This window comes from Pleurodeles waltl, chromosome 1_1 (genome assembly GCF_031143425.1).
Source record: "Pleurodeles waltl isolate 20211129_DDA chromosome 1_1, aPleWal1.hap1.20221129, whole genome shotgun sequence".
Taxonomy (NCBI): Eukaryota; Metazoa; Chordata; class Amphibia; order Caudata; family Salamandridae; genus Pleurodeles; species Pleurodeles waltl.
The window spans coordinates 732,579,723-732,606,815 of NC_090436.1; positions in this window are offsets into that span (position 1 = coordinate 732,579,723).

Sequence of the window (27,093 nt, forward strand, 5' to 3'; positions counted from 1 at the left end):
GCTTACCTTATGTGAACTGCCTGTCACCATTTCAGCCATGCCCTTCTCGCACAGCTGTAGGCATTTTACTGGACTGTGATCGGGTGTGCATCCATTAGCCCTATTACCCTTGCCTTCATGTGAAAGGTTTTTGCTGTTTCCTCATGCATGACGCTTTCCTCGTGCTGTCTGCATTTGCATCTGTCTACTGGATTTATTTTAGATTTTCACATTTCTTCAATGTCCTTCTCCATCTTCCTTTCTTTTTGATCAAGATCCTTGCAGGGATTGTTTTTACAGTGTTTGTTCCTCAGATCATTGTGTGCCGAATAGCTGGAAGGCACCGGAAGAGTAATGGTTGCCATCCACTGCCTCAGAGAAAAACTAGAATGTGCATCTTCTTTTGCTGGATTCTTCAATGTCTATTTTGTTTAGTGAATGTTTACATTTTGTTGTTTTCTTAATCTTAGTTTTCTTTGCTGGTTGTGATTCTCAGACATCAGTTTCGGTGCCTTGTGTGTTCTATTGATCACACTTAGTTATTATTCTCTTTGCTTTTCTTCAATCTGGAGAACATTTCACATTTCTTCCTGTTGTCACCTGGTGAACCAATTGTATGTTATTATAAGTGGACACAAGTTTTTATTAACTATTTTAAAGTTTGTGGTTCAAACATCTCATCAGAAAAAGAAAACGTCAATGCGTATCCACTGTTTAGAAGATGAATGTCTGAGAATCTACCTGATTTATCAGATGATGATTCAGATTCACCCTCTGTGTCACTGAATGAGTTTGATATCACTTTATTGAAACTTGATAAACATTTTCTACCCTAAGTTTTCCCATACTTAAATGATATAATTTTGGAATGAGAGAACAACTTCAGAATGATTCTGTAGAGGATTTTATAACTGCTTTGAGAAATTTAGCTTCAAAATTGTGTTTTGGAGATGCTGCTGAGGAGCGCATTAGAGATCAACTCATGTTAAAGTGTAACAATGATAAAATAAGTGAACAACTTTGGATAAAAGATAATCCAAACTAGGGCAAGTTATTACCATAACTAAGAGCATTCTATGGTATGTATCAATGAATTACAACATTTTTTGATAATAGTCATAAAATTACTGCAAAGCAAACATATGTGTCCGAGCCGCCCACTATCAACAAGTCCAAAATATCTTGCTTTCACTGTGGAAATCCCAATCATTTAGCTAACCCCAAAGATTCAATGGTTAGTGGGGTTCTAGATAAGACTTGTGAGAAGAAAATAACACTTTGCTAAGTGCCGTAAAAGTTCCTCTTCAGGAAGGTAGAAGAATCAGTGAAATCTGTTCTTATAAGATTGTTTTGTAAATCAAAGATAATGTTGACAGTGACATTGCCAAAATATCTTGTAAGCATCCTTCAGATTTGGTTAGCTTGAACACAAAGATGGTGAATATGATGATGGACTCTGGTGCATGACTTTCTTTAGTCACTGATCATGATTTTGACAGTCATTTCAGAGGAAAAGTAACCATGCATGATCCAGATGTGTTTCTGTTCAGTTATGGGGTAAACCTATTGATGTGTTTGGTTATTTTGAAGCAAACATTGAATTTAGAGGTAACCAAACCACTGGGAAAACGTATGTGCCAGTCAAAAGTTACACAATTTTGAGTTGGCCACACCAAATGTTGCTGGGTATACATTTTAACCCAATGCTTTTCCTCAAGTGTTAGTGCATGAAGTTAATTCTCTATATTGTCTTCCTCAGATTTTACGACAAGATTTTCCAGATATACTTTCTGATAAGGTTGATGTGTTAAAGGATATATGCTTAGAATTAAACTAAAACCTGATGCTATTCCTGCCAGCTGTGAAGTAGTTTTTAAACTTAATGGGGACATCAGATTATGGCCCTCATTATGACATTGCCAGTAAATACCGAATACTGCTGCGGTGACTGCTGCCAACATGCCGTGTAGGGTAACATCCGTCCACCAGATGATGATATATACACACACAAAACCGACAGAAACAAGCCACAACCACAAATCTGCCAGACCCAATGAACTCGATAAACTGTTAGAACTAGCACCCATACCGTTACGCCACCAGAACAACGCCCCCCAAATAATGACCCACTAATTATCACAGCGGACATTCAACGACGGTAATGGCCACCCAAAAACAAAATAAGATAACATTGGCCAGCACAAAAAAAAAAAAAATTACACAAATACACACACCCCACACACCCACCACCAGCACTGTAAAACACACTCTCACAACACCCACAAACCTGTGCAAACACGAGAAGACCACTACACCTTACCACGTCAGTCCCAGAGACAACTACATACACATACCACAACTACCCATACATTCGTCATGCAGCTCACACCGCACACCCCACCACATCACCCCCACCCTGTGCACAACACACACACCACACAACACCCATGTTCCCACAAAGGCACCCCCATTTCACTGATGAGGAGTTGCAGATCATGGTGGAGGAAACAGTCAGGGTAGAGCCACAGCTGTTTGGAACACATGTACAGCAGCTCTCCATTGCCAGGAAGATGGAGCTATGGCAGAGAATCATGGACAGGGTGAACGCCATTGGACAACATCTACGCACAAGGAACGAAATTCTGAAGAAATGGAACGACCTACAGGGGAAGGTGCATTCCATTGCAGCAAGGCACCAGCTCACCATCAGGAGGACTGGCAGTGGACTCCCACCTCCTCCCCCACAGCTGACAGCATGGGAGGAGCAAGTTATGGCAATACTGCATCCTGAGGGACTCACTGGAGTAGCCGGAGGACTGGACACTGGTGAGTCACCATTAACAACCTACCACTCCCCCATACCTGCATGCCATCTCAGCCCCTCACCCTGACTTCCTTTACCCCACTCCATCCCATGCAGTGTACTACCCCAATTACCACACCTAAATGTCACCCCCTGCATGCCATACCCACTGCAAGCACATCCCTCACATCTCTGCATGCACACCCACCAACAATGCATGCCCAGCATGGAGAACTACCAATCCCACAATACACCACCTTACACTACCAAAGGTAGGAGGACAACACCAATTTCGTCGAGAAAGCTAGAAATGTGGAATATGTCACAGTCAAGTACCCCAACACATCACTTAGATCCCCACAGGTGTCCCAGTCAATGTCAGCATCGAGGAGGTGACACAGCTACCCAGTTCCCCACCAGAAGATGCCCTCTGTGATGAAAGCAACTCTGGAGGTCTCGATCTAGATGAACTCCCTGGCCCACCTGGGAGCACTGGTCAGTCGGCTACTACATTTTGTTACATTTGGAGCAAAGTGTTTGGTCATTGGTAGGGATTGCAGTTATGTACATGGACACAATTTGGTTTTCTTTCATTTTTTAGCTTTCATATCAGAGATTTAATAACTTGAAGAGTATTGGAAGGCATGTTTGGATATTTCATTTTCTTACCGTGACTCAGGTATTACCGTTTTACTTTTCAGGGAATCTCATGATGTATTGTTTTGTATTATATTTGAATAATTAGTGTGTCCAGACTAGGAATTTTCAGTGTTTTTGCTTACACATTTACCTTGTTGTAGACTTGGTCTATTATATTCTGGATGTATGGACCCTATGTGAACTTGACGATGTATTTGCAGACTCATTTATTTTCATCACATACCAGGTACAGAAATTTATGTTGGGCAACCTTATGATGGGGAGCACAGTGTGTTCACGATATGCCTGACGATATTTGGTTTATTGTTTCTTTTTCTGTTTCATTTGGACTTTTTATATCTTTCTACGTGACATCTCTGTGTGGTAGACACACGGTCAGTTTTTGTTCACTTTTTACGGGTTATAAGGTTGTAAGCGGATATTTGTTGATTTTTCTAATGCCCCAGGATCAGGCATTATTTTATTGATAGACTAACATCTCCTGTGTATATTTAGTGTTAATATAGTAATTGTGCACTATTGATAAGTTTGGTTAGGAACTCTTTTTACTTGTTAAGCGTTCAGGGAGGGCTAATGTAGCTTCTTACTTTTCTGTTCCCATTTCTTCTTGTTCTTTACATTTATTCATTCTTACTATATTTTTGTCCTCTTTATTTGGGACATTTGGGTGCACTTACCCAGTCGGATATTTGAGCAATTTGGTGTTCTAATTTTCATTATGTATCTGTAATTTCCAGCCCTGAAGAAGTCGTTGGGGTTATTTACCCATGACGATACACGTGTTGGCTTGGAAGAACGGGTGGTTGGACTGTTGTGAAGACTTCACTCAATAAACTATGTGAAATGGACTACACATTGGAACCTTTTTGATTTGGATTGTGAATCCTTTGTGCTATATTTCTGACTTGGCCTTGTAATTTGTATTTACTTGTAAAGAGTGCCTCACACTTATGTTTTACATCCCACAGCCAGTCTATCACAGGGCCCCCACCCTCAGACTCAAACACCACAGCAGCTAGCCAACGCCCCCAAACCTCTGTATTGAACTGCATGATGCTGTTCAAATGTCCTGTAATGTGTGAATCCATCCTACTTATGTGTCTCTGCAGTCTGTACACATCACATCAGTAAAAATGTGGTAACCACACCAACATCTGCAATGTCACCCCCGTCCTCCTGCAGATAGGTCATCTGGGGCCAAATTGTGCAGCATGCAGCACACCACCACAATCGGCCAGACCTTCTCAGAGGAGTAGCATAGGGATCCACCTATCAAATGGGGGCACCTGAACCTGGCCTTCAGGAGACCGAAGCTGCGTTCCACAATCCTCCTGGTACGCCCATGAGCATCATTTTACCTATTCTCAGTCCCTGTTCTCGGATTCCTAACAGGGACCAACAGCCAGGACAGGTTTGGGTAGCCGGAGTCACCTAGAAGAAGTGAGGGACACACATTAGCCATGCACAATGGCATGGGGTATGACTCCTGTAGGCATACACTGTCATGCAGTGGGTGAGGACTCAAGCTCACCTATAAGCTACAATCTGTGCCTCTGTAGTCGTGCCATCAGCTGTGGGGCGCTGCTATTCCTCAAGACAAAGGCATCATGCACAGATCCAGGATACTTGGCAGTGACGTGGGAGATGTACTGGTCAGCAAGGCACACCATCTGGACATTGAGAGAGTTGAAACTCTTCCTATTACTGTACACCTGTTAATTAGCCTTGGGAGGGACTAAGGCATTATGGGTCCCGTCAATGGCCCCAATCACATGTGGCATGTGTCCCATCGCGTAGAATCCAGCCTTCACAGTGCTCAAATCATCAACCTGGGGGAATGTGATGTAGCTGCACATGTGTTTGAACAAAGCAGCCAAAACCCTTCCAAGTACAATTAAGAACATTGGCTTTGACATTCCTGCAGTCAAGCCCACAGTCACCTGGAAAGAACATATTGCCATGAAATGTAGAACTGATAGTACCTACACAAGAGGGGGAGTAACTGTGGTACAACGGATAGCAGGTAGCAGATCAGGCTCCAATTGTGCCAAAAGCTCTGTAAATGTGGCCCTGTCCAGACGATAGGTGAGTATGATCCTGTACAGTGTAGCCAAGTCCACAAGTGGTCTGTACACGGGTGCTTTCCTCCTATTACTCTGCAGTGGTTTGCATCTAAGTGAGCCAAAAGTAAAATGGATGTGACAACAGGACCTATGGGCACACAACATCAGAGTACACAGAGCATGTATGTTTGTTGGACACTAGAATTATCTAGGTGTGGACAGTCAACAACAATGACGGACATTTTATTTCAATGCATGAGTACTAGCAGTAGGAAATGGCAACCGTCTGTCCTGTATGCAAGGACAGGTGGAAGTGAACTCACTCCACCGGAGTTAGAAGTCATGGTGGAAGGCGGGCTGCACTACCGTGCAAGTACTCATTGGCTAACATGGGGCTCTATGGAGTACAGGAACCAATGATGATCAATGCCGGCAGTGACGGTGTTGACCTCTGCAGCAGTGACCGCCATTTTCTTTCTACTACTTCACTTGATTCCTGACTTTCCACTGGATGACATCTCCACTGCGTGTGCTGCTGTGACCTGTGTTTGGTACCTGCCATGGTCCGTGCAACAGGGTTAAGGGCCCCAGCCTTCACGTCGGAGGAGTTGGAGAGGCTCGTGGATGGGGTCCTACCCCTGTATGGGAAGTTGTATGGGCCTCCAGACCAACAGGTGAGAACATCATGGGTACTTTGCATGCAACATGGCTGCATGTATATGAATGTGAGTGCTAGCAGTGTGTCATTTGGGGGAGTATGGCTGCAGGCAATGTGAATGCAAAGGTATGGGCCATGTGTGTGTTTGATGAGGAGTAAATGCAGTGTGTAGGCCATATGTGTGACAGGCTGGATTGTCTGATTCATGGTGTCTGTTGGACTTTTGCTTATGCAGGGTCATCCCCAGTCTGTTTGCCTCCTGCCTCCTATTTTTTTCTGACCTGTTGCTGTTGGCTTTTCAACTCTGAGCACTTTACCACTGCTAACCAGTGCTAAAGTGCATATGCTCTCTGTGTAAATTGTATGTAATTGGTTTATCCATGATTGGCATATTTGTTTTACTGTTAAGTCCCTAGTAAAGTGCACTAGAGGTGCCTAGGGCATGTAAATCAAATGTTACTAGTGGGCCTGCAGCACTGATTGTGCCACCCACATAAGTAACCCTGTAATCATGTCTCAGACCTGCCACTGCAGTGTGTGCGTGTGTATTTTTACACTATAAATTCGACTTGGCAAGTGTACCAACTTGCCAAGCCTAAACCTTCCCTTTTCTTACATGTAAGGCACCCCTAAGGTAGGCCCTAGGTAGCCCCAAGGGCAGGGTGCAGTGTTTGGATAAGGTAGGACATATAGTAATGTGGTTTATATGTCCTGACAGTGAAATACTGCCAACTTCGTTTTTCACTGTTGCAAGGCCTGTCTCTCTCATAGGATAACATGGGGGCTACCTTTAAATATGATTAAAGTGTAGATTCCCCTAGAGAGTAGATGGACATGTGGAGTTTGGGGTCCCTGAACTCACAATTTAAAAATACATCTTTTAGTAAAGTTGATTTTGAGATTGTGCGTTTGAAAATGCCACTTTTAGAAAGTGAGCATTTTCTTGCTTAAACCATTCTGTGACTCTGCTGTGTTTGTGGATTCCCTGTCTGGGTCAGTTTGACAGTTGGGTTGTTTTTCACCTCGCACTAGACAGTGACACAAAGGGGGCTAGGGTGTAACCTGCATTTCCTGATTAGCCATCTCTGCTAGGAGGGAGGGGTGGAGTGGTCACTCTCATCTGAAAGGACTGTGCCTGCCTCTGACAATGCCGGCTCCAACCACCTGCTGTGTGTCTGATGCCTTGCCTGGGCAAGGCAGGATTTCACAAGTAGGTGTGAGTCCCCTTTGAAGAAAGGTGACTTCAAAGATTAAAATGGGTATAAGAAGGGCACCCAAATCTACAGACTTTAGAAACACTTCTGGAACCAAGAGGAACCTCTGCCTGGAGAAGAGCTGATCGCTGAGGAAGAAGTGCTGCCCTGCCTGTGACTGTGCTTTGTGGAGCTTTCCTGCAGTGCTGCTTCTGCCAGAGTAAGAGGGCAAAGACTGGACTTTGTGTGCCTTCCATCTTGTGAAGAAATCTCCAGGGTCTTGAGTTAGAGCTTGCCTCCTGTTGTTTGAAGTCTCAGGGACAGCAAAGACTTCTCTCTGCCAGCACCTGGAGTCTCTGGAGAGACTCCTACCCCGACAAGTGGCGCCCTATCCAGTCCCTGGGCCCTTGAAAGGAAAGCTGGTGAAAATCCAAAGAAATCGACTTCGGACGACTCCGGACCGACGCCGCTGCTGAATACGGTAACGCCGCCTGCACCTGACGCCGTGACCTGCGCAGGAACACGACGCTCTTCGCAGGCCCGACGCCGCCGCAGCCCCGCTGAAGTCCGTGACTCCGTGGAAGTCGCCGCACCACGTCGTGACCGACGCCGCTCGAAGTGCACGGATTCAACATTTCGCACAGACACCGCGATCTCCGACTTCGCGCATCGGCTTGTTTCCATTCTTCACCAAAGGTACTGTACTTGGGGGTCTACACGACTCCGTGTTCGGCGCCGCTGGTGTCGGCTTGTTGGGAACGACTCCGTCACGACGCCGTGTTAACATCTCATCGAAGCATTTTTGTTTCTAAGCGCTATTTTTTTAGTTTAAACTTTAAAAATTGATAACTTGACTTGTGTATGTCGGATTTTTGTCGTTTTGGTCTTGTTTTGTTTAGATAAATATTTCCTATTTTTCTAAACCGGTGTTGTGTCATTTTTTTTTGTGTTTGCATGAAGTTACTGTGTGTGTTGGTACAAATACTTTACACCTAGCGCTCTGAAGTTAAGCCTACTGCTCTGCCAAGCTAACAAGGGGGTAAGCAGGGGTTAGCTGAGGGTGATTCTCTTTTACCCTGACTAGAGTGAGGGTCCTTGCTTGAACAGGGGGTAACCTGACTGTCAACCAAAGACCCCATTTCTAACAGTGTCCTTATGTCTTTGTTTCCTCTGCATGTCAGCGGCCATCAAAAGAAGGGGATGTGGCGTGACATCGCCAAGGACGTGCGAACCCTGGAGGTCCATAGCTGGTGGAGCACCCCCTGCAGGAAACGGTAGGAGGACCTGAGACGCTAAGCCCGGAAGATCGCAGAGGCCCAGCTGGGGACGGGCTCCCGATGAGGAAGGGGTACTCCTTGGAGCCTGACCCCCCCTAATGGCCCGATTACTGACGTAGGCCTACCCAGGGCTGGATGGGCACTTGAGGCCAGAAAAGCAGCCACAGGGGGGTGAGTACAGTGTGTGTGATATTCATTATGTGTTGCCTGGCATGGGATTTGGGTGCAAAGTTCTAGTCAGTGGATGCCCCAATATGCCGGTTTAGACACTCCTGTGTGGTCCTGCTTAGGTATGTAGGGTGATATGCATATTTGGTATTGCTAGGTAGCTAGCTTGCCATGTCAGACAGGGCTTAGTTGGTCCCAGTAGGTGTGCTGATGGTAGTGTTTGGGTCCTACCTGCTGTAGTTCCTAGGCAATGGTATGCCACAGTGGTCCATACTCCCCATTCTTAGTCCCAGTGAGTGATTGTGATGTGTATGCCATCTGTGCTGTTGATGCTGTGATTGACCCTGTGTTCCCGTTCTCTCTCTCCCCCTGCTCTCCTTTTGTCATCCTATCCTTGTGTGCATTAGCATCATCTGGAGAAGGAACAGGGGCACCGGCGAGTGAGGGAGCTGCGGACCATGGGACCCAGGAGGCAGAGTCCACTGACGCCGAGGGGACCAGTGGGTTGGAGAGTGAGGGGAGCACCACGGGGGAGACTGGAGCTGATACAACTGACTCTGATTCCTCCTACTCCAATGGAAGCTCCCTGGTAGTGGTGTACCCCCCTGGGATCACCACAGCTACTTCATCTTCCGCCACCCCTGTACCAGCACCGCCCTCCCAGTAGCCCCTCACTGAGTTGCCCGTGCCTGCTCACCCAGGAGGGTGTGCGTCTCCGTCACCCCAGGCACCTCAGGCCCTGCCCCTGTTACCCTGCTGCCCTCAGTGAGGAGGCTATTGACCTCCTGAGATCCATCTCTGTAGGGCAGTCAACCATAATGAATGCCATCCAGGGGCTGGCATCCCAGATGCAGCAATGAAATGCCTACCTGGAGGGATTACATGGTGGCTTGGTGGCCCTACAGAGATAATTTCAGGCTCTGGCCTTCTCTCTGATGGCAGCCACTGTCCCTGTTTCTTCCATCCCCCCTCCAACTACCTCTTTCCAGTCCCTGTCTCCTCCCCACAAACCTATCCCACGCACACATTCAGACAAGCATGCAACCAAAACAACAGACAGGACTCGCACAGACCAACACAGGCACCACACTTCAGTCCACAAGCACACACCCAACACATAGATGCACACACAACATCAGCCACTACCTCCACTGTCTCCCCCTCCTCCTCCCTCACAGTCACATCAGCACTCACATCTGCATGCACAGCATCAACTGTCCAAGAGCCTGCTACCTGTACAGCTGTGCCCACAGTCACCACAACAGCAGACCCGCAGTCATGCACCTCACACACCACATGCGCAGTCACCACCATCACCACCTCATGCAGCACAACCACCTCACTTGAAGACACCACCACAACATCCATCCACACATCCGGTTTGTCCTAGCCCACCCTGTCTGCCCCCTCCAAAGACACACAAACGATCCCACTCAGACCCTCAACAGCCATCCACCTCACACACGCACACAGTCCATGCACCTGCACCCAAGTCCAGCACAAGCTTTTCCTTTCCTGCCTTGACCGCTTCCTTCCCCCGGCCCCCGTCCTGCCCGTACGAGAAAAGTCTCCCCTAGCCCAGTACCTCCAGCTCAAAATCATCTTCTGTTCCTTTCCCCAAAGTTATTCCTGCCACTTAGGTGAGGAAGGGTGGCACTCTGGCTCCCCTTCCCAAGGTTACTCCTCCGCCCCAAGACAGAAGGGCAAGAACCAGCCCCCTCCCAAACCCAAGCCCAAGGACCCCCTACCAAGAAGAACCCCCCAACCCTTATGCCCCCTGATGTGCCTGCCTAACATCACCATGATGCCCCTGCCAAGTTGAGTGACTGGGTTGTCAGGAGTCAAGTTGGGCCTTCGACATTTCCCTGTGGCTATTGGCTGGCATTGGAGTGGACAATGGTCCTTCATATTTAGTTGCCCCAATTATTGTGGCCATTGGTCCAGCGAAATACAGAGGTTGGACCTAAGGTATGTGTCCTGGCTTTCTTTACTTCTGGCTGATGTTGCTGTTGTTTACTCTGCAGATTGTTCTGGGTGTGTGGTGTGTGAGTGTAGGGTGTCTGTTGTGTGTGTGTGTGTGTGTGTCACTCTCCCCTTCCTCCCTCCCTTGTGGCTAGGCAGTTGTACTCACTGTTGTCATCTTTGTTGGTGCTCCTGGACTGCCAAGGCGTGGTACAGCAGCGGGATGTCTTCCAGTTCTGGTTCCATGGATGCCGCGGACTCCTCTTTGTCCCTGAAGATGAGTGTCTCCTTTTATATGATGTGTTTCCGCCAGGCTTTTGGTGGCGTTGCTAATGCCCGGGAAATCATGGTGGTCTGCTATGTCATAATGTGGTATGCGGATGCTTGTCTTCCGCATGCCTGGAGATGGCTACTGCCATATTCGGTGGTCATACCGCACTGACGGTTGGGGTGGTACATTGGCTGTCTATGGGAGGAGTCACCACCATGGTCATAATTTGGAGGTCATTAATTTGGAAGTCATTACTACCGCCATTGCCGGCGTGGCAGTCAGCTGACTGCCAATGTCATAATGACCACCTATGTGTTGATTTGAGACAACTAAACAAGAGGGTGGTGGAGGATAGGTTTCCTTTGTCCAATATTTTTGAAAAGATGAATATGCTTGCAGGAGAATGGTATTTTCCTACTTTATATCTTACTTCTGCTTACCACCTGGTTTAATTGACAGAAGATTCAAAAGATTTTACATTTTTTATTATGCCTTTTAGGTGTTTCAGATTCAACTGTATGCCATTTGGGTTGTGTTTGGCAGCTACAGTTTTTCAAAGACTGATGATGAATTTGTTGTGGCATTTACCCCATGTGAAGATTTTTCACGATGGCGTTCTCATTTACAATGATTCACTTGATAACCATATGAATGCCATTAGATAAGTATTTGAGATTTTCAGAGACAAAGGCATTACTTTGAGTGTGGAGAAGTGTAAATTTGTGTAAGGAGATCACATATTTGAGGCATGTAATTTCAAAATATGGTGTCATACCAAGGAGCTGATAGTTGCCAAAATTCTGGTTGGAACACCCACACAAAAAGAGAAGTGCATATGTTTTTGGGGATGGCAATGTTATACTCCTAATTTATTCAAGATTTAGCTAGCAAAACCCATGCTATCAAGAAACTCTTGAGAAAAGGGGAAGTTTTTGCTTAGGACAAAGAGTGTGACAGAGATGTTTGATCGTAATGGAGCGCTGGATCAAGGCTCAATCGTTGAGTAGTTTTTTTTACCAAGTTTGCTTTATTCTTTCAAGTTCAAGCAAGTGCATGATGGCGAGAAGCAAAATGTAGGTACTCCCCTATTGAGAAACAGGCTTTGACTGTGTTTTTGGTGGCATTGACCTTCAAACTGAGAGATTTATTAGAGATTGTGTAGATTGAATGATAAATTTAAAAAAATGAGGACTGCTCCATTGATAAATAAAGAACCTCCCAGTGGCCTATAGGAAGAAAATACTTATAATATTGTAGGACCATTGCATTCTAAAGGGCACTTGGAGTATCTTTTGCTTCTATGGATTTGTGTTCCAGATGGCCAGAAGTGAAAGTTGTACATGACATTTCTACCATGTCTGTGATTAAGTTCTTAATGGAGATGTTTGTGAGAGAAAGTAATCTTGCTAACAGATAATGGTGTTCAGTTGACATCGTCCGCCATGTCTGAATTTTTGTACAAGAGAGGCATTTTCTTAATAAAATATGCACTGCATCATCCACAAACCAAAGGAATGATTGAAGGGTTCAATAGAACTTTTAAGGAGACTGTTCAAATAACACAAATCAGTAAAAGAATTAGGAAAGATTCTGTGGCAGACCATGTGGTGCAGTACATATCTACTCCCTTTTGGTTACAGGTGTTACAACGATTTGCAAAAGGTGACCATGTACTATGATATGTACCCCATGGGTTGAAATCTTCTAGGGTTTCCAGGAAGGGCAAAAGAAAAGGACTTGAGGGAACATTTCAAATGCAATGAGCATTATGACTGAAACAAGAATGTGAAATACTTGTTTGTTAAGGTGGGTGATACAGTACATATGAGGTTGTCAAGAGGAAGGAAGGGAGACAGTAAATATAGTAATCCTACAAACTTTGGTAAAGTTAATAAGGGTTATGTGCTGTTAGAAGATGAGAGAATTTGGAACTTCAGCAACAATGTAGTGTCCAACTAACCTGTGTAGCGCTTGCTAACCTTCTACATTATTGTTGTGTTAAGTATGGTTATAAATGGTTGTGCAATTGCATTTGTTCCCTTTATTTCATTATTCGATTTCTCTAGTTTTTGTTATGCAAATGTTCTATAGATGTGTTCGTGCTTTGTTGTATGTCATTTCCTGGTGTCTGTTGTCCTATTGTATGTGGAGTTTGTTGTGTTGGAGGGAAGATGTATGGTTTATTGTGTTCTTTTGGGTGGCATGTTTCCTTCAAGTAGCTTTCCTATTTTGGTGGTTCTGTATAGTGAGAATTGCTGGAGGATCTTGAGAAGGGGTCTGTGTTGTACTGTGAGTTACTCATTTTCTACTTGAAAGAAACTTCTCTTACAGAGTTTTATTTGGCCTGGATTCTTCTCTCTGTGAAAAACCTATGAGGATATCACATAACCAAAGAAAGCTTGTCGGTCTGGAGTCTTTTACCCACAATCCACAGTGCCCAAGTATCACACTTTGCTACTAGACCTTCCACCTTTTCAAAGTGTCCTGCAAGTAACTTGCAACTTGGTTCTTTGACCGTACTAGTGGGGTATTGATGCTCCATATATGTACAGTCTGTGTGTATAGAGAATTTATGTTTGCAGCTTGAGTTGCACAGGCGGCCCAGGTTACCACCATTCACTTTTTAATCTTTTACATTTGAAGTGATTATTAATAATGAGCTCTTTAGACAGAAGATGTAAACAATATTGCTTACTGGATTCATTGCAGTGAATATTTTCTACAGGGTCACAATGTTCCATGTTTCTGAGTGGATACAGAGTTTCATTTAAAATGCAGTAATTTTCTCTTTGACATACGATAACCCAGTTTTATCTTTAAGTGCTTACTCACGGAGTTTACTATTTACAAATGTGACAACTATAAGTACTTTTGTGGTATTATTTTTTTATTGAACACAGAACACAGAACACAGAAATACCGAACTACTGCCTTATAATGTGTGCGTTTGTGCAAACATGTAGTGACCTTAAATTATGCTCCTACTACACTCATTTATTCAAGGAATTAATGTTTCAAAAATGCTTGTTTTATTTACCTATTCATTACTTTGTCAAGTTTGCATCCAGATATTTATCGAGTACACCACTAGTCCCAGAGGAGAAATGGTAAACCATACCATAGAGGAAAGAGATAAATAACTGTCACAAAGGGACATTTGAGGTGAGCTTTCAGGAGGATAGCAAATGCCCTTCTGAGGTGGCCAACTATGTTGCCATGTTGTCTTATGTAGCTGGGAAGGATGTCTTGCTTTGTTTGACAGATGATATACAGTATTTGTGATCTGAGTCCAACAGCGGCGTGTGGTATTCAGTGTCATTAATCAAGATAATGTGGCCCTCATGATGAAGCCACATTGTTTTAGTTAGCAGAGATGCTTAATAACTTAGGGCCTGACTTTTGTGTGAGGTCTGTTTTTTGTATTCACAAACTATGACTTTAATCTTATCAATAGTAATTTTATGATTGTGTAGTCTCCACTCTTGTGATGGAGATTCCGCACAAAAAAGATAGTTTCAGTGGTTTATAAATGTCACCAGACACTTGAGATTACATATTTATTTTATGGTATTTATCTTAAAAAATATGCCTTCTTCAAATTACAGCTAATAATTGGCAATGATTGTAATTTGAATATTTAGGTTTCCTTTTCTGAATAATCTGTTAATAGTAAAATAGGCAAGGGACAGAGGTTTTATGTGATTCTGTCACTTTAGGGTTTAACACATTATTATGAAGTTACTGCATTTGGTACATAATTTTTATGGTTCTCAAAAATGTTGTTTCTATGTAAAATAGATGGGAGTAATTCTCCCAGAGAATATGCTGCATAATTTGCAAATATTGCCATATACTTACAAAAACCTTGTGGCATAACTTGGGGCGAGATGTACGAAGATTCTGAATTGCGACCCGCAAATTGTGAGTCAGAGCGACCCGCAAATTGCGAGTCAGAGCGACTCGCAATTTGCGAGTCGCAATTCAGAATGTTGGATGGTGTCCCTGACACAATCTGCGACTTGCAAGGGGGTCGCAAAGGCCCACCTCATGAATATTGCGAGTGGCGGCATTCACAGGGATGGTGGCCTGCTGCGGACAGCAGACCAACATGTCTGTGACTGCTTTTTAATAAAGCAGTTTTTTTTTTTAATGCAGCCCGTTTTCCTTAAAGGGAGACCCCTTCCCTTTTGCGAATGGGTTAGCACCCATTTCAAAAGGGTGCAAACTGCGATTGGTTTGCGACCGCGTTCGCGGTCACAAAGCAATCCTGCATTGCACTGAGACTCGCAATTAGGAAGGGGACACCCCCTTCCTAATTGCGACTCGCAAACCCGTTTTGCGATTCAGTAATCAGGTTGCCCAATCGCATAACGGGTTTTGTGCATTGCAAAGTGAATTTTGCAATGCGAAGCAAACTGCTTCCTACATCTGTCCCCTGGTTACCCATGCCACTTTAGCATAATTCAGAACAAGAAGACCCCGAACCTAACCTCAAACATTCAGAATCTAAATTACATTACAGACTATAAATTATACTTTAACTAAGCCTCCAGACACCTGTGCTCCACCTTCCTTGCTCCACATCTGCTGAAGCAACACTGGAGGAAGCTTCTTCTCCTACCTCACCACCAGGGCATGGAACTACCTTCTTCTTCACGTCATTGTTTCTCCTGGAATTCAGAAAGGGACTCAAGACCTGGTTTTTCAACTGATTCCTCTACCAGCAGCAACAGCTTAGCTGCTAGATACCTTCATGGGTGATTAGCCATGCTCTACAAATCCTGATTGATTGACATTTGGTGACTGGAAACAGACTAAGCGAATGGGAAGCTGGAGACCCCAAAAATTGGCATCTGGCAAGCAGCCAGATGGGCTGTGTCAGAAAGGGAAGCTCTGCAAATCCATTTGCCTGTGACCAGTACGGTGCCAAAGCCTGCTAGTTTCTCTGCTGGATAAGGGGCCATCATGCAGGGATTCCAAGACCACCTGCCCTGGAGCGTTCGAGGCAGCGAGGTCTAGTGGGAAGCCTTGTTAAGTGGGCATCCTTTTCAATGTGTGAGGAGATGGCTCCTGCACCGATCGTGTCATTGCCTGTTTTCAGGACGAAGTCGGCAACCCTTGTCTGCTAGATGCGCTGATCTGGCTGGGGCATTGCGTAGTGAAGAGCTGCAACCCCATATACCAGGAGGGGCCACCCCTGAGGAGCTTTCTGTGCCATACGGGCTGTAACTCATGTATAAGGAGCATATAGTAACCCCTTATGCCAGAGTTGGACACTGGGAGCAACAAGACGTGAGACCTGGTTGACAACCCTTACCGGAGAAGATAGTGGACTGCTGTGGGAGCACCTGTGCACTGTCATTAAGGGGAGGGCCTTGTATTAGGATCATTACATCAACGCCCACCCCCACTATAGGATGGATCAGACTGAGCCTGCAAGGATGAACCACAAAGAACTTTGAGTCGCTTCAGTGCCCTGAACATGTGTGAGGATGTTGGTGCCTGCTGAGTACAACCCACCTGGGCTGCATGCGGCAAACCTACATGATTCAGTTGCTGTTGCACCAAGTGCTCGCATATGGGGAGGGATCAGGAACTCCATATGTTCCAAGCCTGCAGGTCTGGGTAAGGCTGATTACAGGGCATTTGGCCCCAGGATGGCTGTGATGCTGGAACACTGTTGACTTTAAAATAGAGTCAGAGTGGACTATTGAGAGTTGGACTACTAGTGGGGCTTGCGCTTGATGTTGCCTATGGTGAATGGAGAATAACCACTATTGCTAGGAGCAGGGAGGGAGTGGGACTTGGGGGACTACCTTAAGAAACATTAGACCCTTGACCTCGGGGGAACTGAGTAGTTGTTTGTGAATGTTGTATTTTTCCTTTGTGTTTTTAACAGTAGGAATAAAATACTTCTCTTTTTTTTTTAAAGTGATTATTTGGCTGGAGAATGATGCATTGCTGTTGCTGCATATATTTTGAGTTGTGAGCCTATGTTCACTCCCCTCTAGCCACCTCTTCCTGAGGCAGTGTTGGACTGCTCGAACCACGCTATTCCTGAGAATCAAATCCCGAATGGATACTTGGGCTAGTTGCCCAGGATCCACAGTAGATGGGGCCTTGCGATTCCAGGAGTAAGAGGCCTCAACCTTTAAGGTTGGGGCCAGTAAATCCTGCATGCCCTGAGGCCCTCGGAAAGGGGACCTGACACCTACCTTCGATGTACTTACTCTGAAGCATATACCTGTGATGCAAGGACCATGTATGTACTCAGGGAGATGTAAGAGTAGCACACCCTTCCGAAGTGCTGCTTCTAGCACTTCAATTGGATGGATCCATGCTGTTTGGCAAGCTCCTTCTTGGTCACTTAATGAAAGAGAAACATGTGAGTATAATTAATGAAGAGCTGATCTTGTAGCTGTGTGCATCCTATTTTTTAATTAGAAGTCTATTTTTTTTTACATGGCTGCCATCTCATACCCAGAAATACTATAATAAAACTTGGCACTCCAGGCTTAGCTTAGAAATGGAGAGCAGTGATTGTGCCTATTTCTTAACTAAGCTATGGTATCTGCAGCTCCTGCACTAACTTAAAGAAGTTTCAAGTGATCACATGCACTTTGGGCAGTGCAATGGTTTAAAAAATGCAATGATTTAAAAAGGGTCAGGACACAACCAGGGGCTGGCTTGGTGCCATGATCGGGCAGATGCCCAGGATGAAACTGGGTTGAATATGTTGCTGAAATTGGAAAAAGCATATGATAAATACATTTTGACCTTCATTAGAGAGTGGCCCCATTGTAGTATTTGTCAAAGTTGGACTGGCTGTGAGAGGTTTCCTCTATATGCGCTTTGAGGTCTTAGGAAAGTTTTTCTTAAAATGGAAAAAGTGGTAGTGCATACAAGACAAGGGATAATATTTACCTGTGCCAATGTCCTCTACTGGGTGATAGATATTAGTGGATTCAGTGTTGTTACAAGATTTCCCCTCCCATGTTATGCCCCTATTGTTACCTCAAGGTATTTGAAGAGGACCCATGTAGAAGGAGAAAAAGAGGTAAGGAAAGGAGAAAGAAAGACGCAATCTTGCAAATTGGTTGTTTGAAAACCCAGTCCAGAAGATTATGCCACAGCACACTTTTCCAAAGCTTGATGGGATCTGAACCTCTCCACCTAGGCTATAGACAGCACATATCAGTGAAGAGACAACACACTAAATGGATACTAATAGAGTTATCACAGAACAGGATCTGGCTTTATCCAGTGCAGCATAGAGGACAACTATTAGTAGGCCCATACTAAAAATAGGGTGCACTTTCCCTATTTGTGCCAAGGCACACAACAGGTGCACCGGGCCCAAACAGGGAAAGTGTACCACATTATGACAAGTGTGCTGTCCTTAGAACGGCTGCAAGCTCACACTGCTCTGGGGGCAGCACAATCATTGAAATATGGAGCAGCTGCATCAAAGCCGGTCTATGTTCTTCTGTTCCCGCCTGCACTCTGAAGAAGTGAGAGGAGAGAGATCCCCCTACAGGTGGGTTAAGTGAGTGACTACACCCACCTTCAGTGGAACGTCTGGGGGGTCCACAGAACTCCCTTTGCCCCTACAGAGTGCTGCCCCCAGAATGCACACTGACGTTGTGCCACCTGTTTATGGCGCACTGTGAGTACTGCTCCTAAGGGGCTGGTTGTGTGTGCACCAGATTCTATAATATGCTGCAGAGGCAAAGAGGTTTCCTCATTTGCATGAGGGCATGTTCCCTTGCGAATGAAGGAATGCTATCTCATGATATCACTGGTACTACATGTACCCCAGCTCCATCAGTATTATGGAAGGGCCCGCACAAGAGTCTATGCCCCCTTCTGTAATACCATTGTGCCCCGGGGGCACAAAGGAGGTACACGTGCGTATTGCACCCCCAGGGAATAATATGTAATGTGTCCCCTGAAGTCCCGCTTAAGAGTTAAAATAATGTGTAACACCACTGTAGTACCGGTACGGATGAGCCCTTTGAGTAGGAAGACAAAACTAACAAACATAGGATTTAGCCAAGCCACAAGAGAAATAAGGGCCAAGGAACTAAGGGAAGTGAGAAGGGGAAAAATAGCAAAGGTGACTGAATAAACAGACGAAGACATAACACCTGCCATTATCAGACAGCTACCTTCCAAAACAAGGCAGGTTTTTAGATCATCTCTGCCGCTACTGACTCGGAAAAAATACTGCTAGGGTTTATCCTAAAGTGACTGGTGCAGTGAAACTGATAGGTCTGACTCTCTAACTGTTGGCTCTTACTATGCAGGTCTTTACTTTCCATTGGACTGAACGCCACCTTCTAAAAGTTTGTAGTCTTTGGGGTCTTCCATAGGCTATTGTGTCTGGTAAACTGACATCCTACTCCTCATAAAGCATAACATCCCAAACATGTTGCACACTTATGACCATAGAATATTGTTTTCGAGTGTATTCTAGGATGTGGCTGCTGTAATAGAATGCTGAGGGTATGTACTGGAGCTCTGTCCTGTCCTCTGGAAATTATTATGTTTGAAGAATTACAGCTATACTCATTATTCCTTTTAATGTTGAATACACTAGTATAAGCTAAGAAGTTCCTGCTGTGTCTCCCAGTTAGGCCCGAATTATATGTGACCTTTAAATTCCAATGGGGTTGGTAATAGCAGTTACTGGCCCCATTGGAATTAAGAGGTTCGTGAGAACACCATAGATCCCTTTACCTTATCCATACATTTCGGCTGCTGAATACAGGGTTCCAGTGGCTGCTGAATACAGCAGAAATCTCCATGTGAGCCTATGGGGGAAAATGAGGAATCGCTTGAGAAATCAGCCTGGTTCCCCTATAATTACTCCTTTCTTAGTGGACTTTCAGTGTCATTTTTGTAAGTGGACAGATTTTCCCCACCCTTGAAGTTACTGGTACGCCCTCATACTGGTAACTCTGGAGGTGGAGAAAATCCAGCCCAATTACCAGGCCACTCATAATGATGGCCTTAGTGTACAGATTCAGTTGATAGGGTGATGACATCCAAATGTACTCAGATGGCTCAGAGGATTGAGTAGTGGTCTCTTATTTCCTCTATAAGGATAACACATTGATAAGAGTATTTGTCGAAGTGGGACAGTCAGCAACTCACACTTACAAATGAAGGACTATTTGATCCAAAACAACCATTATTTGGTAAAGCTAGATGAGGCGTCTTGTCACCCATCTCTATCCAATTATGGACAATGTTCAGAAAACAGGTATGACTGAGTCTCCATCTGTGCCTTCAAATTAAGGATTACTTAAGTCGTCAAAAATTAGTTTTGCCGTTTTATGATTTTAACTTCCAATTACAATTTGACTAATCCAAGAGGGTTGCATCAAAAACTGTATTCCAGTCGTTTATTCCCATGCAGGGCATTCGTTAATCTGTTTATTTTTTACAAGTCCCTGTTTAGCAGCATCTCAATTTTTAGTGTAGTAAATCATTTGCAGAACCCAGATTGTGATATCTAGGACACTTCAGTCACTTCTTTAGTCACAAGGATTTAATTAATGCTACTGCTACAGAGGTACTAGCATGTATGCTACACCGATCCCAAAAACCTCTTACAAAGTTCCTTATTTTGTATCAGTTTGATTTATAAAGGGTATTGTGCCATTGATAGCCATTTCAGAGCACCAGGGGGTTTGAAATGCTTTATTTGAAAGTCTAATAATGAGAACTGAGAGTCCATTTGGGTGAAACATGTTAACCTCACTCCAATATTCTTCAACCAGAACTCCGAGTCTTCACGCAGCCACTTACAGGTAAGAATAAATACAGTTTTCAGGAATTGCTTGAAGGCCGACTAGCTTTTTTCTACCAATAGGCTTATATTCACAGCATTTTCAAATCTGCAGCCATAATATCCAAGGGTGCTGGCTTTGTTGTACAGTGTTGTGTGATTCTGCCAAACCTCCTGAGAAAAGACTTACTCATAAGAGACCACACAGATGAAAATGATTTACAAAAAATTTAAAACGCACATCTTTGTAATGAAAATATGTTTTATAATTTAACATTGATAAAGAGGTAATAGCTTATTAGCAAATTCAACATTTACAATAATTTATAATACCATGGTTGTACGTTACATTAACGTCATCCGTTATTTCTCCCTACCACTATATCAGGATTATATGACGGAACACTGAATTAAAAACAACTACTAACCTTAACAACGAGGTCGGAACACCGACCTCGTCCTTACTACTAATGATTCTACCACGAATGCCTTAACAACGATATTTCGTTGTAAAGGCATTCCCGATAAAATCATTAGCAATAGGCACCATTCACCCTACATCCCTCACCCCACCCCCCCAACCCCACCCTAAAACCTAAAACCCCCTGACCCCCCACCCACTCCCCAAAACCAAAAACGCCCCACCCCCCAAACCCCACCCTAAAACCTAAAACCCCCTCACCCCCCACCCACTCCCCAAAACCAAAAACGCCCCACCCCCCAACCCCACCCTAAAACCTAAAACCCCCTGACCCCCACCCACTCCCCAAAACCAAAAACGCCCCATCCCCCAACCCCACCCTAAAACCTAAAACCCCCTGACCCCCCACCCACTCCCCAAAACCAAAAACGCCCCACCCCCAACCCCACCCCAAAACCTAAAACCCCCTGACCCCCCACCCCCTCCCCAAAACCAAAAACGCCCCACCCCCCAACCCCACCCCAAAACCTAAAGCCCCCTAACCCCCACCCCCTCCCCAAAACCAAAAACGCCCCACCCCCCCAACCCCACCCCAAAACCTAAAACCCCCTAGCCCCACACCCCCTCCCCAAAACCAAAAACGCCCCACCCCACCAACCCCACCCCAAAACCTAAAACCCCCTGACCCCCCACCTCCTCCCCAAAACCAAAAATGCCCCACCCCCCCAACCCCACCCCAAAACCTAAACCCACCACTTACCTTCGCCAACTCCCTTCTTTGTACCTTAACCACGTATGTTCGTTGTTCAGAACATACGTAGTTAAGGCACATAAATACGAAGTCGTGGTTAAAAAAAGCGTTGTTACGCTTTCGTTAACCACGACTTTCGTAATAAAAATGTCGTAAAAAAGGATGATTCCCCTATATCAGCTCCACTACATTGCCCATCACCATACTATCCAAGTACGTTTTCCTATTACCAATATATTGTCTTTTTATATAAACCATACATATAGCTTATTGTTTTACCAAACTCCTTTATTCTTAATCATATTTAACTAACTGTAATTTTACTTATAGATCTTTTTCTTTTATTTCCTTTATTTGTCTTTAATTACTGTATTGTATATGTCACAACCTGTTCATACAATTGTCCCCAACACCCCAACATGTAGCTCTTGAGCAACACGTTTCTCTCTGCGCCCTGAAATATTTCTCTCTAGTGGTTCCACATCTCAGTTTTATTTGATCTAGTGCTAAAAATCGCAAAATCTTGTTTGTGAAAAAAGAGCATGTTTAGATTTTTTAGACTGTGTCATTTCAGTTACTATCTTAACAACTGTTCCCCAGGGTCTTTACAAGGCAGAAGCTCACATTTCCCAGGGTGACAGAACCGAAGACTGTGTGGCTGCAACCGCTATAGTAGTAGATTGAGATCTCTAAAAGGAAACAACAAACTTTCTACTGAAGTCTCAAATGGAGTCAGCAAGATCTATTATTTGGGAGATATTGTGACTTCTCTTTATCTTTCGATGTACAGATAATGGACATACATTTACACATATCCAAGCGAGTACCACTGATGCAATCTGATTGTATACAACCTTAAAAGTGTGTAACCCATTTTCCAGTTTTCCTTGGCTATCACCCATGATCTAGGGGGATTTACATTAGTGCGTCTGGTTAGCCATGTCCAAACAACCGAAAGCAACAAAAATATCATATTTCTGCTAATTGCAACATTATAAAAAAAGTAAAAGTGTACTTACTGACAACTTTATAGAAAACAGGTAAACATCAAAATGTGTCAGCTGACGCATTATGGAACTTAACAAATTCTATAGTTGGGCATCATGGAACTTGCAAGTTTGTACTCACTTCAGCTTAAGGTAATTTGCAAAGTGTGTTGGTTTAAGAACTTTTGGGAAATTGTGAAATGCTAGACAGGCATCATAGAAAACTACAAAGACTCTTAGCTAGGATATTGTAGAAACATACAACATGTATGAAAAGGGCATTATAGCAACTTGTGAAATACTACCTGGGACATTAGGAATTTTGGTATTTGTGCATTCTGGGATCATTATGGAAACATGCAAAGTAGAGTATGCAAACTTGGGCATTATGAAAACCGTTGCCTTGATATTTGTACTGAAACTGGTGGTGGTACTCTTTTATGCCCCAGCAACGTCTCCTGTCCAAGCTGCTACATTTGGATTCTCTGGAACTGAGTTTTAATCTCAGCTCCATCTTTTTACTGAAGATCATGTGGTGCTTGGCACAACACTAAAGGCCTGATTTAGATTTTGGAGGTAACAGTCCCCGTCACATTTTCAACTGAAAACCCGTCCGCTGCTGTGATGGTCCGCCTGCCTTATTTGGATATTTGTTGTCCCATAATTGAAAGACCGCATTCGAACTGACTTCTTTGCCAAGAAAAACTTCCTGCGTTGATGGCGGGAGAGGGAAAAGTGGATTCTGGTGCAACCGAAGCCACCCTTACTGCTGTGCAGATTTGGATGTACCTTACCTCTGATGAAGCAGAAAATGAAGGTTTTACTTTTATTAACGCGTAAACGTAGTGTGAAATAATCATGTGTGACTTTAACCAAATTAATAAAGATTGTACGGGGACAAAATGTGCCCTTAGAGTAGTTTGCCAACATTTATAAGCATGCTTTATATAACGTGGTGTATTAGAATTGCACTAATCCGACATAATCATAAACGTGTGCTACGATTTGCTTGCTTGAAATGTTTTAGCTTAGCATTACTTTAGCGGAGGCTTTGGCCTAGTGGCCTGGTCTCACGGTTTAGATGCTCGTATTTTTCCAATGTGCTATTAAACGTGTATTTTTGCTTGAAAGCTGTACTTTTCCACTGAGACCGTTCACATGCTTATCTTAAGGTTTCGTGCCAGCCTGGCATATTTTCTCTTTACTCCAAGGTCGATTTGCAGGTGCGGACAATGGAGGCTCTGAAAGTGAGCTAATTGGTATACAATGTTGCAACTTGCGTACCCATCTCCAAGGATAATGTATGCTTAAGTAAAACCTTGAGAAATGTCGTTTTTGATTGGACAATTTGAAGCTAACCTATGAACCCTCCAATGGAAGACCCTACTGGATTTGGACTGTTGTCTATAAAACCCAGGTGCACGAGAAGAAAGTAGCCATTACCAGCTCGATGCCCGCCATTTTGTAGACTTCGTAGCTATTATGGCCCACTTTGCTGTGACGCCATTTTGAGAGACTTTGATGCTTTCTCTAATCGAGAGAAAGAGACTTTAAATGATTCTTGCCCTAGAGACATTAACTTTGATTTGTCCCTTTGCATGAAGTAGTAGTTTTACCTTGCCGCCGTGAGGCAGATGCCCCGTCCACCCCTGCCCCTTAGTCCCGTCCTATGCTGATCGAAACGGTACCCATGCTGACCGAGAAACGGTACCTGTGAGACGAAGACTTCCTTGATTGCTGATCGTAATTGGTAAATATGAAAGGAAATTGTAAAATTGCATTGTGTTTCCTTTAGGTAACCAACTGCTGATTTTTGATAAGAGCCCTATTTAGGAGTTTTTCTAAATGAATGTTGTTAAATTGTTTTTGCATGAAGTCCCACATGCCGATGCTAATTTGAGGTTAGACGAGGATTCCATATGTCGCACGATGCAATTTGAGATCTTGTTATGCTGACTAAATGTATGCAATTAGTTCATTACAGATTATCGTATTAGTGATTTGCATTGCTATTATCGAATGCCTTGTTATTCAAATGCTACATAGATTGCACCTGTTTCGCCGCTATGGACAGCTATTAATGTTCATTTATGTTTATCATTTGGTGTTGAGACACATTTATATTGTGCTAGCTTTGTTAATATAGGGAAATAAATTCACTAACTTTGAATAAACTGGTGTGGTTATTCCTGACTGAAAGGTCAGGGTTCGCCGAGATGTATTCTGGATTAATTGTTAAGTGTTATGTTGATCAGGGTATTGCTTATGTCCGTTATTGATTATTGATTTGATGCAATTGATCGATTAGGAGTACAGAGAGTCCCACTTAGTCAAAAGATTCATCGGCCTAAAGAGCGTCCGAACACAGGTAAAATTATTAGTGCGGACCGCTCTATCAGTAGATGGTAGCAGAGGACGGTTACGTCTTTTGGGACCCTGTACTCTTAGAGTACATGGTGTTGAATTAACGGTTACGCATTTTGAGACCCCACTCGAGAAGTTGAATTAGATTTTTCTTGGATAAAACTGATTGACAGAATGATGATGGGCTAGGTCCACCGCGACTTTCCCGGGATCTCGGAGCTTGCGAATGAAGAGAACGGAGATGTGGAATCGGCGTTGGCGGTACTAGTGATGGTATGAGTGAAGCTAGGGTTTTGCGCTTGCACAGCTTATTGCCGCAGATTGTGTGAGAAGGTTGCGAGGAATTATTTCTTTTTAGAGGATAGCGGAGGTGCGACTCCGAGGGTAGAAGTAGAGAAGTCATCGAACTTCATAGAAATAGCGGAGATGCGGCTCCGAGTGTGAGAGTAGGGAAGTAGTCGAACTTCATGTGCGTGTGGCGCTTTGTGCATAAAAAGGTCCACGTGGTTGTTGTTGTTGAGACGGGCCCTGCGAGGTCAAGAGACTCCGGAGTATGTTGATCCATGTTGTGGTCTGGGCGGTTTAGTAGGTTGATCGGGCGTGGTCAACAAGTCGGTACGTGTGTTAGGGAGTGAAAGAAACTTCGACTTCGGGCTTTGACAAGATTCTAAGTGCACTAGAATAGATCACTGACAAGTTGAGAGTAAGTCTGCGGGTCAGATTTGCTTGCGAACGTGGGGACCGAGAAAGACGGAATAGCGGCCGAGGCTAGTGAAAGGTCCCTAAGGTCCTGAAGCGACTGTGTTACCCTTCCTGTAGTAAACCGACAGATCTGTTTTAGTTTTTGGTAGCTCGCGATACATGCAAGAAGTTGTTACGGGAGGAGGTGAGTGAAGAAGGACTAGCCGCGAGGCTTTGTCAGACGCAGTGTGTGTGAGTGTGACGTCACTAGGAGCCGCGCTGGGATAGGTCGGTTGCAGAGAAGGGTCGCGCACGGATTGGACGCAGTCCGTGGGGCTCGATTGGAAGGGGAAAGGCAAGCGAAGAGTATTCCGGGAATTAAAGTCACCTATTGATTACAAACTTTGTGAAATAAAAGGACGAGAAAATGAAATTCTTTAAAGCATTTAGGAGTGCGATGAAGGGGGAGTCTTATATTAAAGCGAGTGTAGGAGAGGAGACGCCGCCCGAAGGTACGCCAGCTTACATTGTAATGGAAGAGAAGGGGGTAGCTCCGTGCCTTTGGCTAAAGCAATGGCACAAGTTGACAGAGAAACATGGGAGCGTAGCATTCCCGATACATGGGACATTCAATATAAGGATCCTAGAGAATTTGAGATTCACGATGTATGACATGAAGGTGCCTCCAAGGCCAGCCCAGTTTGAGGCTCTAGCGATTTGGGAATTAATGGCTAGACAGCAACAGAAAAATAAGTTTGAAACAAGGATGAGGAAGGTAGAAAAGACACTAGCGGATGCTAGGTGGGATAATGCACAGAAGGTGTGGAGGTCAGATGTATTGCAGGGGATAAAACTGTTTCCAGCAATTACTGAGGAAGAAGAGGAGACAGGTAAGAAAGCTACCTGTAAGACAGACAGGAAGTGTTCCAAGGATAGAGAGGACGAGGAAAAGTTGAGAAGAGAAGAGGAGTTAGAGGATGAGGAGTTAATAATGCAATTGCTGAACGACCGTCCACCACCTTATGCGGAGAATGGACAAGGTCCAAGTACCAGTTCTGCCCCT